This window comes from Scylla paramamosain, chromosome 43 (genome assembly GCF_035594125.1).
Source record: "Scylla paramamosain isolate STU-SP2022 chromosome 43, ASM3559412v1, whole genome shotgun sequence".
Classification (NCBI taxonomy): domain Eukaryota; kingdom Metazoa; phylum Arthropoda; class Malacostraca; order Decapoda; family Portunidae; genus Scylla; species Scylla paramamosain.
Genome location: NC_087193.1, coordinates 10,314,784 through 10,329,783, shown reverse-complemented (window position 1 = coordinate 10,329,783; position 15,000 = coordinate 10,314,784). Strand labels below are relative to the sequence as shown.

The window sequence follows — 15,000 nt, the reverse complement described above, 5'->3', positions numbered from 1 at the left end:
AACTTCTTCATTCACTCACCTACTCGCTCACTCCTCACTCGCTTGCCTCTCCCTCGGTCGAAAAATCTAGTGTTTTCAAAGTTTCGTCTTTCCGGTGTTAATCCTTCGCTTTAAAAAATTGGTGTGGCCTTAAACTTTCCGGAAATTTTCGCTGATGACACACAGAGACAAATAAAACAACAAATGCAAAGAAAAAACAAAAAAAACAAACCTTCCTCAAAGTCTCGGACGCCAGAAAAAGAATAATGAAAACAAAATTAGGACAAACAGAAAACAAAACAAAAACAAAAGAAATAAAAAAAAAATTAATAAGAATACAAATAAAAAGTAAACAAATTAACAAAATAAAAAAAAATAAAGCAAACAAGCAAAAAAAAAACATTGTGGCCTCAAACCTTACGGGAAGAAGTTTCGCAGACCACAAACAAACAAACAAACAAACAAACAAACAAAATATATTACAACCTCAGATCTTCCGGAAAGTCTCGCTAACCACACACACACACACAAAAAAAGAAAGAAAAGAAAAAAGAAAAGAAAAATCCGTAGCCACATTCCAGTTGTTTGCAATTCTCTGTGTCCCGGAGAAGAGTGTTGCTTATGCCTTTCTTCCCTTGTATTTGCATAGTACACCGGTGAATTAGATGCCTATCTGGAATTATTAAGGCCTAGGGGCAACAGAGAGAGAGAGAGAGAGAGAGAGAGAGAGAGAGAGAGAGAGAGAGAGAGAGAGAGAGAGAGAGAGAGAGAGAATAAGGGAAAAATACTATGGAATGTGATCGTGTATAAAATGATAAAGGAGAGATAGGAAGAAACAGAAGAATAGGTGGAAGAAAAAAAAGTTAAGGAGAGATGGAGGAAGAAGTGACGAGGATAATAAATTGAGTGAAAAAGAGATGATAGTAAAAAAAGTACAGTGCAAGAGAGAGAGAGAGAGAGAGAGAGAGAGAGAGAGAGAGAGAGAGAGAGAGAGAGAGAGAGAGAGAGAGAGAGAGAGAGAGAGAGAGAGCAGGTGCTGTCGATAAATCATCATCCGGACCTACCTGTCTACTCCTGAGATAATCACAAACTCAGATAAAAAAAAAGAAAGAAAAAAAAGCAGGAAAAATATTACACGAAAAAAAAGGGAAAACGAAAAAAAAAAAAAAAGCGAAAGGAAACATGTAACCTATCCTTTCTTTACACAAGTTTGCTTTAATGTATGTTTTTCCTGAGGCTTATCGAACCTTTCAGAGCAACACGATGATGATGGTTGAGTTTTAAAGCACTCATAAGCGGACCTGAGGGCGGGTGTGGTGTTGCATGATAGCGCCGGCCGGTGACGCGGGTGGTGGCGGCGGTGGCGGTGGTGGCGGCGGTGGCGGATGATCGAGGACGTCCGCACCGCAGTATTTTATAACATGAAGGAGGTAATGATCATCTTGTTGTACGTGGCCCCAGGGAGGAGGTGGGTGGCGGCGGCGCGAGGGCAGGGCCACACACAGACAGGCGCACACCTACACCACTGCGGAGAGAGAGAGAGAGAGAGAGAGAGAGAGAGAGAGAGAGAGAGAGAGAGAGAGAGAGAGAGAGAGAGAGAGAGAGAGAGAGAGAGAGAGAGACGTACAGACAGGTTGACAGAGACAGAAACGGAGAAAGATTTATTTTAACTTATCTCTCTCTGGGTACACACACACACACACACACACACACACACACACACACACACACACACACACACACACACACACACACACACACACACACACACACACACACACACACACACACACACACCAAAACAAGGCCGCTGGAAGTGATGGGCTACACACTCTACGTATTATTTTATTGCAAGAAAATGTAACATGAAAATCCAAACACTAACTCCCCTTCCTCCTCCCACCCCCCCCCAAAAAAAAATAAATAAATAAAAATAAGTAAATAAAAACGATCACTTTCTCCTACAGTCGCATTGGGGAGGAAGAGTGGAGGACACGTCTTTGTTGGGTCTTTCTAGGTCTTTTTGCGTCTGACTGGGACTGGTTTAGGGTTTTTTCTTTCTGTTCATGACTATTAGAGACCTTTTCCGTAACCTGTGTATGGTTGCTAAAGGTCCCTTCATTGTCTGTTTCGTGGCTGTTCTGGGTCTTATGGTCTGATGAGGTCGCGTTATGGTCTGTTCCGTTTGTGTCTTTCTGGTCAGTAAAAAAAGAAAATGGAATCTGTTTTTTGACTGTTAGAGGTCCCTTTTTCTATGATGGACACTGATAAGGCCAACAAAAACAGCTAAAAAAAAAAAAAAACGCCCGGTGAGGTACCAGTTCTTAAAGGAAGGCCAAAAGGATCATGAGATTTTGAGGATGTCTTAAAATTTCACCCCTAAAAGAATTCAAGTCAAAGGAAGGCGGAAATGCAGAAGTAGGCAGGGAGCTTCAGAGTTGACCAGAAATTGCTGTCTTTAAATTCCTCTACTTTATAAAGGGAGAGAGAGAGAAAAAAAAAACTACGTAATATAATCTGGATGAGGTCTTCCTAGTGGGGAATGTAACTTAATATTACTTTAGAACATATTGATAGTGAATCCTAATGAACAGTTTGCTTTGTTCTGGCTTCCATTCAGGCTGCTCCTCTTGATGTGGGTGGTGTTGGTGGAGTTTATGTGTGTGTGTGTGTGTGTGTGTGTGTGTGTCAGGAGTCTGTTTAAATGTGTGGTGTTTGATAGATAAGTGTTTGTTTCGTCTTTGTTCTATTAAAGGCCTGTTTCGTGTTAGCCTCTTCTCCTCCTCTTCATCTTCTTCTTGTCATCAGCCTCTTTTTCTAGTCTTCATCCTCTTCTCGTCTTCATCCTCTTCTTTTCGTCTTCATCGTCTTTTTCTCGTCTTCATCATTCTCTTCTCTTTATCCTCTTCTCGTCTTCAGCGTCTCGTTCTGGTGCTCTTCTCGTTTCCTCATATTCGTTCTCGTCTTTTTTCGTCTCTTCTTCACTTCTCTTCTCGTCATTTTTAGTCTCCTTCTCGTCTCTTCTTCACCTCTCTTCTTGTCTCTTCTCATCTCTTCTCGTCTTTTCTTTTTGTCTTTTCTTCTCGTCTCTTCTCGTCCCTTCTTCATGTCTGCTCTCCTCGTCTCTTGTCTCTTCCTTCACGTCCCTTCTCGTCGCTTCTCGTTTCTCCCCTTTTTTTTTCTTCTCGCTGTTTCTCGTCTATTATTCACGTTTCTTCTCGTCTCTTCTTCCCGTCAGCTTCTTATCAGCAGTGTCTGTATTACAAGCTGGCGTTCCCCGCTCCTCCCCTCCTGGACACCCGGCAATGAACACATAATATTCATCCCTTCAAACCTAGACCTCCTCACCTGGAATTTAATCACGAGACTTGTTTACCTGAAGAACGGGGCGCGCCTCGTCGTTACCTGCGGAGGGCGAGGGCGGGCACCGATGTATAAGGGAATGATAACGTGTTTTGCTCACTGATAAGACCCGCAGCGGATGAGGCACGGCGGCTGTAAATACCTCAGTGATTATGTTTACTTGGCGCCCTCGGGAGGTGGAGAGCAGAGTCAGGCCGCCCGCCCAGGTAGCGCCGATTTAGGCTCGGGTGAGGGCAGGTGACGAGGGAATATTGGCGGATAAGAAAGATATGGGAAAAGAGTAAGTTTTTTTTTCTTCCTGTATTTTTCTTCTGCTTCTTCTTCTTCTTTCTCATTCTCTTGTTCTTCTTCTTGTTTTTTTTTTCTTTTTCTTTCCTTTCTTTCTTCTTCTTCTTCTTCTTCTTCTTCTTCTTGTTCTTCTTGTTCTTCTTGTTCTTGTTGTTCTTGTTGTTCTTGTTCTTGTTCTTGTTGTTGTTGTTCTTCTTCTTCTAATTCGGTGCGTTTTTTGGTGGTGAGTCAGTGTGTGTGTGTGTGTGTGTGTGTGTGTGTGTGTGTGTGGTGTGTGTGTGTGTGTGTGTGTGTGTGTGTGTGTGTGTTTGCGCGCCTGCCTTTCCAATTGGTGTGCATGTCAGTTCAAGTGTTGTTTTTATGTCCTCTATTAGTTTCATTAACGTTAATTTTCGTTTCGTTCATATAATTTTTGCTGTGTTATTCATTGGCGTGTGCTTTTTTATTTCATAGATACACATTTTAACTTTTTTTCTTCCACTTTTCATTGACTATTTTTGCTTTTAAGTGAAGTATTTCGATATATTCACAAGCATCTCTCTCTCTCTCTCTCTCTCTCTCTCTCTCTCTCTCTCTCTCTCTCTCTCTCTCTCTCTCTCTCTCTCTCTCTCTCTCTCTCTCTGTGAGTGGCACGGTTGTTTCTTCTATGTGACGGAGTAAACATATATCTTTTTTGCGTCTCTTTCTTAAGTGAGGACGCTGACAGCTGGGCGTGGAGAGAGAGAGAGAGAGAGAGAGAGAGTGAGAGAGAGAGAGAGAGAGAGAGAGAGAGAGAGAGAGAGAGAGATACATGTGTCCTATTTCTTTGTCCTTCTCTCCGTCCATTGTTATCCCTCTCCTTCTCTCTTTCTCCCTCTGTTTACACCAATTATCTGTATTTATCCTTTTTTAATGATTCAGTGATTTTTTTTTTCTGGCCATCGATCTTTCTCTCTTTTCTTTGTTTCTCTCTCTCTCTTCTCTATAATTTTTTATATCTTTTTTTCTTCTCCCTCTCTCTTTCTTTCATTATAGTCCGCTCCTTCTCAATCTGTCACATCATTCACCATCTCCTCCTCCTCCTCCTCCTCTTCCTCCTCCTCCTCCTCCTCCATTGTTCACCCACCCCCACCCTCACACCCTCGTGCAGTGTTATTTATGGTGGGCATGTGTGTGTGTGTGTGTGTGTGTGTGTGTGTGTGTGTGTGTGTGTGTGTGTGTGTGTGTGTGTGTGTGTGTGTGTGTGTGTGTGTTTCATAATGTGCCTAACGATTTTTTTGGGCTTGTTTTATATTTTTGTATTTATTTTAGCTTCCTTATCAGTTAGTTCATTATACATCCCCCTTTTTTTTTTCCTTTATTATTTCTTTTCTTTATTTTCGTTTGTATCTTTTGAATGCACCATGTTTAATATTATCTGTCCTTCTTTTCATTCTATTCTTCTTTATCTAGGTCTAATTTCCGTTTTGTATACCTCTTCACACATTCATTAAAGCAATATCTATCCCCTTAGTGCCCTTGTTATCTATCCATCCATTTATCTATCTATTTATCCATCTACCTGTCTGTCTGTCCAACCTCTCATTCATATTCCCCTTTATTAATATTTTATCTACCAACATTTTCTCCATTTCGAATTTACGATTCAAGTTTGCATATTTTTGTGTTAGTCTGTAATTTAATTGTCTATCGCTATTTGGAAGTTTATCTATCTATCTACTCTTCCGTGTATCTACCAATATACTCCCCCTCTATCTATTTACTGGTATTTTCTCCATCTCTATTTATATCTATCCTTATGTAGTTTGTATATCCTTGTTTTTACCATGTCCTTTCATCTATCTATCGCTGTCTGACCGTCTATCTGTCTATCAACCACTGCGTCTATCTATCTGCCTCTTCATCTACCATTATTATCTCCATCTCTCTATATCTACATCTATCCTTATCTAGTCTGCTTATCTTTTTGTTAGCATGTACTTTTATCTATCTATCACTGTCTGCCCATTTATCTATCTGTCTACCAACATTATCTCTCTCTCTTTATATTCATTCTTATCTGGTTAGCATATCTTGTTAGCATGTACTCTTATCCATCTATCGCTGTCTAGCCGTCTGTCTGGCCCTGGCAAGCACTCAGGCAACGAGGTAAGCAGGGCAGGTGACTCTCAGGTGACCCACAGGAGCCTCGGCTACAGGCCACCTCTTGACTACCTGTAATTAGGAGCGATCCCTCATACGCTGATTTGCCTCTTGTATCGTCCAGGTAAATCTCTTCTTCTCCTCCTCCTTTTTCTCCTCTTCTTCTGATGCCTCTTCTTCTTCTTCTTCTTCTTACTCTTCTGCTTTATCTTCCTTGTCCTTGTTTTCTTATATTATTCATTTTCCTTCCCTCTCTTTTTCTGTCTTCTCGTTGTTGTTGTTGTTGTTGTTGTTGTTGTTGTTGTTGGTGGTGGTGGTGGTGGTGGTGGTGGTGGTGGTGGTATTGTTGTTTTTTTGGGATCTTTTTTAAGTCTTTTTTTTTTATCTCTCTACATTCTCCTTCTTTCTATTTCTTCTCTTCTCTTACTTATCCTTCCTTCATCCCTTAGCACATTCTTCTCTCCTCCTCCTCCTCCTCCTCCTCCTCCAGATTACTGTTGAGATGAAATGCAGAGTAACACTTAATAATAGTCTTTAACGCTCTGATTTATTTGTCATTTGTTAGATTTTCCTCATTTTTTTCCTCCATTTTATCTTAAAAGTCTGAGGCGGGTTCATATTTTCAAGTTTTCTGTGGCTTATGGCGAATTTCTTTTTCTTTCTTTATTTATTTTTTGTATAGTCAATTTTTTGCTTTATTTTTTATTATTTCTTTTTTTTGTTTTCCTGTATATGCATTTTTCTTTTATTTACTTCTTTTCCTTTTACTGTGCAAGGTTATACGGCACCTGTCTGTCCGTCTGTCTGTCTGTCTGTCCGTCTAGTTGTCTTTCGCTGTGTGTGTGTGTGTGTGTGTGTGTGTGTGTGTGTGTGTGTGTGTGTGTGTGTGTGTGTGTGTGTGTGTGTGTGTGTGTGTTTTCTGTGTTCTCTCTCTCTCTCTCTCTCTCTCTCTCTCTCTCTCTCTCTCTCTCTCTCTCTCTCTCTCTCTCTCTCTCTCTCTCTCTCTCTCTCTAACCTTGCACGCCATTTTCTACCACCTCTATATCACTCACTTCTCTCCTCCCACACTCTCCCACATCATCATACTCTCTTGCACACCCTTCCTTCTCCCTCACTCCCCTGCCTCTCTCATGCCTCTCTCTCTACGTCACTCCCCTCATACACTCTTTGCATACATGGTGTCCTCTACATTTTTCTCTCTCTCTCTCTCCCTCCCTCTCTCTCTCTCTCTCTCTCTTTCTCTGATGGTAATTTTTCGTTATTTTTTTTTATATTAAACTCTTCCTCGTTTTCTTTTCAAGGGTTTTCTCATAAATGTTGTCATTCTTTTTTTTTCACATTTTTCACTCGTGTTGTCTTTATTTTTATCTTTGTTTTCTTTTCTCCTATACATCTGTGAATCTCTCTCTCTCTCTCTCTCTCTCTCTCTCTCTCTCTCTCTCTCTCTCTCTCTCTCTCTCTCTCTCTCTCTCTCTCTCTCTCTCTCTCTCTCTCTCTCTCTCTCTCTCCCCAAAAAATCCTTATCTCCTTCCCCTTTCCCTTCCGTTCACTCCTTCCCTCCTCTCCTCCCTCCCAGCCTCCTTTCCTTCCCTTCTCTCTCTCTCTCTCTCTCTCTCTCTCTCTCTCTCTCTCTCTCTCTCTCTCTCTCTCTCTCTCTCTCTCTCTCTCTCTCTCTCTCCCCCCACTCCTCGAAACACGATATTCTCGCCTCCTAGACCCGGGTTGCGTAATGGAGAAGTTTGTAATTTGTCTTAATTCCGAGTCATGTTCCTGTCACGTTGTTGTCCAATTTGCATGTTTTCAGTTTAGTTTCGTCTCGTATTTTGTTTACGCTTTTAATTCGTTTTCTCGTCTCTCTCTCTCTCTCCTCTCACTCTCTCTCTCTCTCTCTCTCTCTCTCTCTCTCTCTCTCTCTCTCTCTCTCTGGTTAATTTTTCTTTGTTTTTTTTTTATATTTCTTGTTTTCTCATGTTCATTTTAAACTTTTACTTATATTTTTTTGTTCTTGTTTTTTTTTTGATCGTTTATTTTCACTAGTTTAATTTTTTCTCCTTCCTTTCTCTTTTCTTCCGTACATACCTTGGAATACACACAGTCTCTCTCTCTCTCTCTCTCTCTCTCTCTCTCTCTCTCTCTCTCTCTCTCTCTCTCTCTCTCTCTCTCTCTCTCTCTCTCTCTCTCTCTCTCTCTCTCTCTCTCTCCAGCAAGTTCATCATGTTCCAAAGAATAATTTCATCTCCAGTGTTGCTCGTATGCTTTTGTTGTTCATTTTTTATCATGTTTACTTTTCTGTTTTTTGTTTTTTTTTGACTTGGTGTTCACTGCTTTTATCTCTTCGTGGTATTGATAGCCAAAGCGTTTTTCAGTGTAGTTTTATCCAGTGTTTTCTTTTAGAATTTTGTATTTGAAGCCCCGAGAATTATTTATTTATTTTTTTTATTTCTGTACGTAGATGTTTTTATTTTTTTTTACATTTCTATTTTTTTTTTTTTTGATTATATGTTTGTCTTTCTTCTTGTTTTGTGTAATGTATCTATAAGGGGGTGTAGCTATCATAGGGAATATAATCTGATACTAGTTACATTACTTATTTCCTGGACTGTACATACATATCTATATTTTATGAGTTTATTATTAAGATTATGACCGAGCTGGTTCTCTGACTGAACTGTGTTGTTGCGAAAAAAAAAAAAAGGCCCATTGAGAGTGCCAATCCGTAAATAAAGGATAAAAAAAGGATCATTGAGAATTGGAGTGTGTCTTGAAACGTCCTTCGTGAAAGAGTTTAAGTCACAGGAATGAGGAAATACAGAAGCAGGCAGGAAGTTCCAGAGTTTACCAGAGAAAGGGATGGATAATTGAAAATGCTGTTTTTTTTTTTTATGATTATTGTTTTATCATGTATAGCTATTATTATTTATACCACTACGACCACCACCACCAGTACCATTACTACTAAAGCCATCACCACTTTTGCTAATATTTCAACTATACATATTAGAATCATATCCTTTTTGTTTTTTTTTCTTAGCCAGTGACATATCGCTGATGTTTTCATTGCCTTCAGGTTGGTAAGTCAAGGAACATGAGAACCCAACACACATCTTTTCTCCCTTTGATGTGACACTTCTGGTGATGGTGATGGCTTGCTGGAGGTATGTGGTATCTTATATAATGTTCTGGTGGGTCTTTTATGTGTGTTGTGTTGTGTTGACTGAGTGTGCTTTTTTTTTATTTATTTATCTATTTATTTATTTATGTATTTATTTATTTTTATTTTTATTTGGTTTTGTTTACTAAGAAAGGGTTGGTTTATATTATCCTTGTCTTTGTTCTTCTCATCTCTTATGTTGTTGTTGTTGTTGTTGTTGTTGTTGTTTTTATTTGGACTACTATAAACCCTTTTAGTCTCCGCTCCACAATCATTGAGAACCGAAGTACTAAACTTTATCTCACCTTTCCTGTACCTGTGTGCCACCAGGGAGCGCCACACCTGCATCAATTAATTGTCACCTTCACACACCTGGCTGGAGGGAAGGGACTGAGGGATAAACAGAACTCAACCTGGGAATACCTGTAATGCCTATTTAGTTTCTTTTATCTATCATCCTCGTCTGGGGACACCCACTGTAATGCCTCTTAGTGTCTTTTCTCTATCATCATTGTCTTATCAAGTTCCCAACGGAGAGTAAAGCTGACGTGCTCCTCCCTCCGTGGTTGAGGCGACACTGAGGGCGATATTCTGAAACCCTTCTGCGCCGCACCTCCACTGCATTCAAAAGGCTCTGGGGTTTTCAAGGGCGTTTTTATGGTTCTATTGACTTATTAACAAGATTTCTACGCTATTAACTAGAGAAACGCTTTTCAGAACCCGGCTAATCATCTCTGTGGCCTTGAAAATAACCATGGGAGAGGGAGCAAAGCGTTTCAGAATGCTGGTCTGAGCCTTGGTGCTGCTGTCACTTTGTCATTCCATCTCCTTTGCTTCACGTGTGGCTTCAACGTCACGCTTTTGACTAAGTTTGGCACAATATTAATTTCCAGTGGCCCTGAACTCTTTTCACTGCGGGAAATATAAAACTACAGGCCGTGAAAGTTTGCACAACCGATATTTTTTTTTTTTCTACGCCAGACTATTTCATTAGATTTGAGAAGCCATGCCGGTGAAAGAGTTAAGGGTCATGGGAGAGGGAGATGGAAGGGTGGTGGTGTCGGAGTGAAAAGCCTGCGGGAAACACGTGCCATGTTCCGTCTCTCTGATTGGCTGCCGGGCGGGGTAAAGAGGTAATAGAGTAATTGAAGTCACTGCCTCATCAAGGTGGCGTGCCGCTGGTGTGGGCGATGAGAGAGCGGGTGTCCTTTCCAGAAGCTGCCATAAGAACACAAGAAAGAATCGAATTGAGTCTTTAAGTTTCGTGTTCATCATCACATCCTTTCCAGCACTTCAAGGAGGCCAAAGTGGATTATTATTTGGATTTTTATGATTCCAGTGCTAGTTTAACAAGGATTATACATAGTTAGAGGGAAAAACACACACGAGGCTGTTCATTTATTTATTTATTTTTCTTTATTAAGGCTGACTAGTTGGGAGGACGCACAACACATCACATTCAAGGTTCTGGCAAGTGTTTCAGTTTGTTTAATTTTTACCTCGCATGGTGGAATCAATTTAATAAAAAAAACAAATATTGTCATGGTATATTTATGTCTAAAGAAACGAATTGTAGGTATATGGTTATTCATATTATAATTAAACCCAGATCATTATGGACTGCCTTTAAGGAAAAAAAGTCAGAATCAAGCTATTTTTGTGCCCCGCAAAATTTGAATAGATGCACAATTATTCACATTTTAGTAAAGCAAATGTGGCCAGCCGGCTGTGAGGAAATACCAGTCCGAAATGCTGTCGACTTTTGTACCAAACTGAACAACAACAATAATAACAACAAACAATCACTAATATCATAAGTAATAAAAATCGGAAATCCTTCATTTTTTTTCTCAATACAAACGAAAGATAGATGCACAGTATTTCATTTCTAAGATAACTCAACCAAGAGCGGCCGATAAACTGCGACTCACGTTCCGGCGGCGCTGGTTCACGGTGGTCCATGTTGGCGGCGGTGGTGGGGGTGGTGATGGTGGTGGTGGTGGTGATGGTGGTGGTGGTGGTGGTGGTGGTGGTAGTGGTTGGTCTCCGTGTTGTAATAGTGTTGAGTTTCGTCTTAATATTTTGTCTTGTTTTATTGCTTCAGTTCTGCCGATCAAGCCTCGTTCGTCTTGTCTTTCCTTTTCATTCTTCCGTGTTTTTATCTTTACTTTCTCTTTTCATTTCTGGTCCTGTTTTTCTTTCTTCTTCTTCTCCTTCTTCTTCTTCTTCTTCTTCTTCTTCTTCTTCTTCTTCTTCTTCGTCATTATTATCATTATTATTATTATTATTATTATTATTATTATTATTATTATTATTATTATCATTATTATTATTATTATTATCATCATCGTCATCATCATCATCATCATCATCACCATTATTATTATTATTATTATTATTATTATTATTATTATTATCATTATTATTATTATTATTATTATTGTCATTGCCAGTACTGCTAATTATTAATCACTACTACTACTACTACTACTACTAATACTAATACTACTGTCATTTTCGCTACCCTTACTATTTCTCACCGCACTCATTAACAAGAATAGTGACACTGAACGGGGCTGCAGATGAGAGAGTGAAGTGACCTGCTATTATTTTTGTTCTTTCATTACTTATTTTGAATGTAAGAAAGGCGCTGGCCAAGGGTAACAAGAGTGCTAGAAAAGGTCCATTGAGAGTGTCAGTCCGTTAATAAAGGTCAAAAAATATCATTCAGAATTGGAAGATGTGTCTTGAAAGCTCCGCCGTGAGAGTTTAAGTCACAGGAGTGAGGGAATACAGAAGCAGGCATGGAGATCCAGAGTTTACCAGAGAAAGGGATGAATGATTGAGAATGCTATTTAACTTTTGTATTAGAGAGGTGGACAAAATAAAACAGAATCTTCCTTATAATATATACTACCGCCTTCTGCCACACTCACAAAAATCGTGCAGCCTTCTGTTAAGTAAGGTTAAGTTAGGTTGTTACGTTAAGTTAGGTTAGGTTAGGTTAGGTTAAGTTACGTTAAGTTAGGTTAGATTAGGTTAAGTTACGTTAAGTTAGGTTAGGTTAGATTAGGTTAAGTTACGTTAAGTTAGGTTAGGTTAGATTAGGTTAAGTTACGTTAGGTTAGGTTAGGTTAGATTAGGTTAAGTTACGTTAAGTTAGGTTAGGTTAGATTAGGTTAAGTTACGTTAAGTTAGGTTAGATTAGGTTAAGTTACGTTAAGTTAGGTTAGATTAGGTTAAGTTACGTTAAGTTAGGTTAGGTTAGGTTAGGTTAAGTTACGTTAAATTAGCTCTCAGTTCACGTCCGGGAAGTCGACAGCTGACAGGATCCTCGCTTCTCGGGGTTCGTGGAAGACTGCGGTGCGCGTTTTTACCCAGAATGCCTGTAGCGTTTTGCCTCGGCGCTCCGGAGTCTTGCCGCCACCCACTTTGGTCGTCCAGCGGCTGTAACACGTATTGTTCTGGTGATGGAGCTAACATGACAGTGAGAGTTGGTTACAAGTAGGAGTAGCTGTGAGATTAGAATTGGCAGTAGGAATGGTATTTTGAAGTTGGGGTAGGGAGTGAAACAGGCAGCGAGATTTGGCGTGAGTGGCAGTAGCAGTAGGAGTAATAACGGGAGTATGAGTGACAAAGGAAGTGAAATTTGGGGCTGGAATAAGAAAGTGTTAATGGAAGTTGAATTAGCAGTAGGAGAAGCGAGGTTTAGGAGTTAGGGTAGCAGTGGGAGTGTTAGAGGGTGAGTGGCAGTAGTTGTGGGATTGTGTGGATAGGAGTAGATTTGGGAGTGAGAACAGTAGTTGGTATAGAATTAAGTAGCAGACGGTGGAGTGAAAGTAGCAATGTTGGTGGGAGTATGAGTGACTGTAAGGAGAGGAACGGTACTGCGAAAGAAAAAGGGGAAGGAGTAAAGGAAAGGTAGTTGTGATGGGAGTAGAAACCAGTGGCTTATAGAAAAGAATGGGGAGTGAGATGGGAATATAAGAGTAGAAATAATAATCGTATGAAAATAATGGGAGTTCAAGAAGGAGTAGAAATTGCAGTCCTATAAAAAGAAAGGCGGAGTTGAAGAGGGAGTAGGAATAAGAATCATATAAAAAATCATAGGAAGTTAGAGCATGGAGCTGAAAAAGAAGCGAAAATTAAAATCCTATAAAAGAAATCGTGGGAGTTCTGCAGCCTCGAGGTTCCTTTGAGGCAATCCACTACAGCGAGAGTTGAGTTTTTGCTGCGACACTTTATGAAACTGCCGTCGTGGTACTGAGCGGCGGCGCGGCGAGTCACTGCGCCAGTGTCAGCGCCGCCACCGTCCTTGACTCAGGCGACGGTGGTGAATCTTCCGCTGAGTCACTGTGGGTCTTGTTGATTTTCCTGAAGCTCTGCATGAAGAAGCAAAACCACTCAGCCTTAAATGTCTGAAGTCAAAACCAACACGGGTAGTAAATCGCTTTTTTTTTCTTTTTTTTTTTCTTTCTTTCTTTTTATGTTTCTAAAGGACGCAGGTTTGGGGTCTTAATCCCTTGACTGGCGTGGCTTTCTCTTTACCCCAACTAATTGGTCTGCAGCAGGTTTGGATTGTGAGTTTGCGAGAGACAACACTAATGGGAAAGTGACGGAGTAAATAATTTTTTTTTTTTTTAAGGGTATTGATTTATACCTTTTTGTTAAACTGTCACGAGTTATTTAGTGTGTAGAGGCTAAAGGGTTAAGGAATTATTATAAAATTTAACTGAAGGCTCTTAACTATACTAAAGTGATAGGCAATAATGATTATGCTCTATTTTCAAAGGTTTCCGTGTCTCCCTTGACTTATAACAGGGTGTAGCGAAAGTTGTTAAAGTTTTCATTGATGTTTTCATGATTTGAGTGATAGTTTAACAGAGTGTAGTGAAAGTTGGTGTTTTCATGATTCGAGTAACAGTTTAACAGGCTGTAATGAAAGTTAGAGTTTTCTTTGATGTTTCCACAATTCTAGTGATAGTTTAAGAAAGACTATCATTGGCGAAACACGCATGAGATCCAGACCAATCATCTCTTTGACCTTTGATAACAATCACAAGAAGAACCCAAAGCTTGAATTCCCGTAGATATATTTCCTTTTCTAACCAATGAAGATAGAGAGTATTCGTTAAACTGTCTCAAGAAACATAAAGAACACCCTTGAAAACCCAATATTCTCAGGACAGCTTGTAATTTCGCCGTTTGAGAATACGTAATTTAAAGGGAAGATTTTCATATTTTTTTCTCGCTTTTACATCCGGTTTCTTTCGTCTATTAAAGCTACAACGGCGTTTTAATGAAATTGTGCTAAATTTTTGATAAATATTACTACCTTTTCAAAATTAATGTAATATCACATTTTAATATCCCTCATGTTAATATGTCGTGGTTAATAGACTGGAACATATTAAATTACTAGATAACATTAATTTTTGAAGAAGCAGTGATATTTATAAAGGGGAGACTGTCCAGGAGGGAGCTGTTGGTTAGGTTAGGTTAGTCAGGCTGGGTTAGTTTAGTTTAGGTTAGGTTAGGTTAGGTTAGGTTAGGTTAGGTTAGGCCCCTTCACCTGTGTCTTTTACTGATTGGAGGTGTATAGTGTGTTAAGTCCTGTATTCCTTAAGTATCCTATATTTTTGTTTTCCTGTTTCCTTTATTTTTAAGTGTTGTATTCTGTTCCTATCCTTTTTTTCAGTCTCTCTCTCTCTCTCTCTCTCTCTCTCTCTCTCTCTCTCTCTCTCTCTCTCTCTCTCTCTCTCTCTCTCTCTCTCTCTCTCTCTCTCTCTCTCTCTCTCTCTCTCTCTCTCTCTCTCTCTCTCTCTCTCTCTGTATAGCTTGCCAACTTCCACATGCTTGTATAACTACACCTAATCTACACACACACACACACACACACACACACACACACACACACACACACTAACCACCCCCACACACGCCATCTACCGCTGTAATCGACGCACGCCCTGATCTTCTATCGCTGATGATTCAGAGGTCGAACCAGGGAACCCTCTCTCAGGTGTTTACGAAGTCCCATGAACCACCTACCATGCCCCTTACCACTGATCAGACCGGTGGGGGGGGGGATGAGAAGC

The 15,000-nt window shown here is 40.0% G+C and overlaps 1 long non-coding RNA gene across 1 annotated transcript in view; it reads left to right on the top strand.

Annotated features, from left to right (window-relative positions):
- Positions 1-8,815: 8,815 nt before the first annotated feature.
- LOC135093512 (uncharacterized) overlaps positions 8,816-15,000 on the top strand; it is a 66,232-nt gene continuing 60,047 nt past the window's right edge. Inside the window, exon 1 of the long non-coding RNA XR_010263404.1 lies at positions 8,816-8,906. This is a non-coding gene — a long non-coding RNA (uncharacterized LOC135093512). The remainder of the gene's footprint in view (positions 8,907-15,000) is intronic.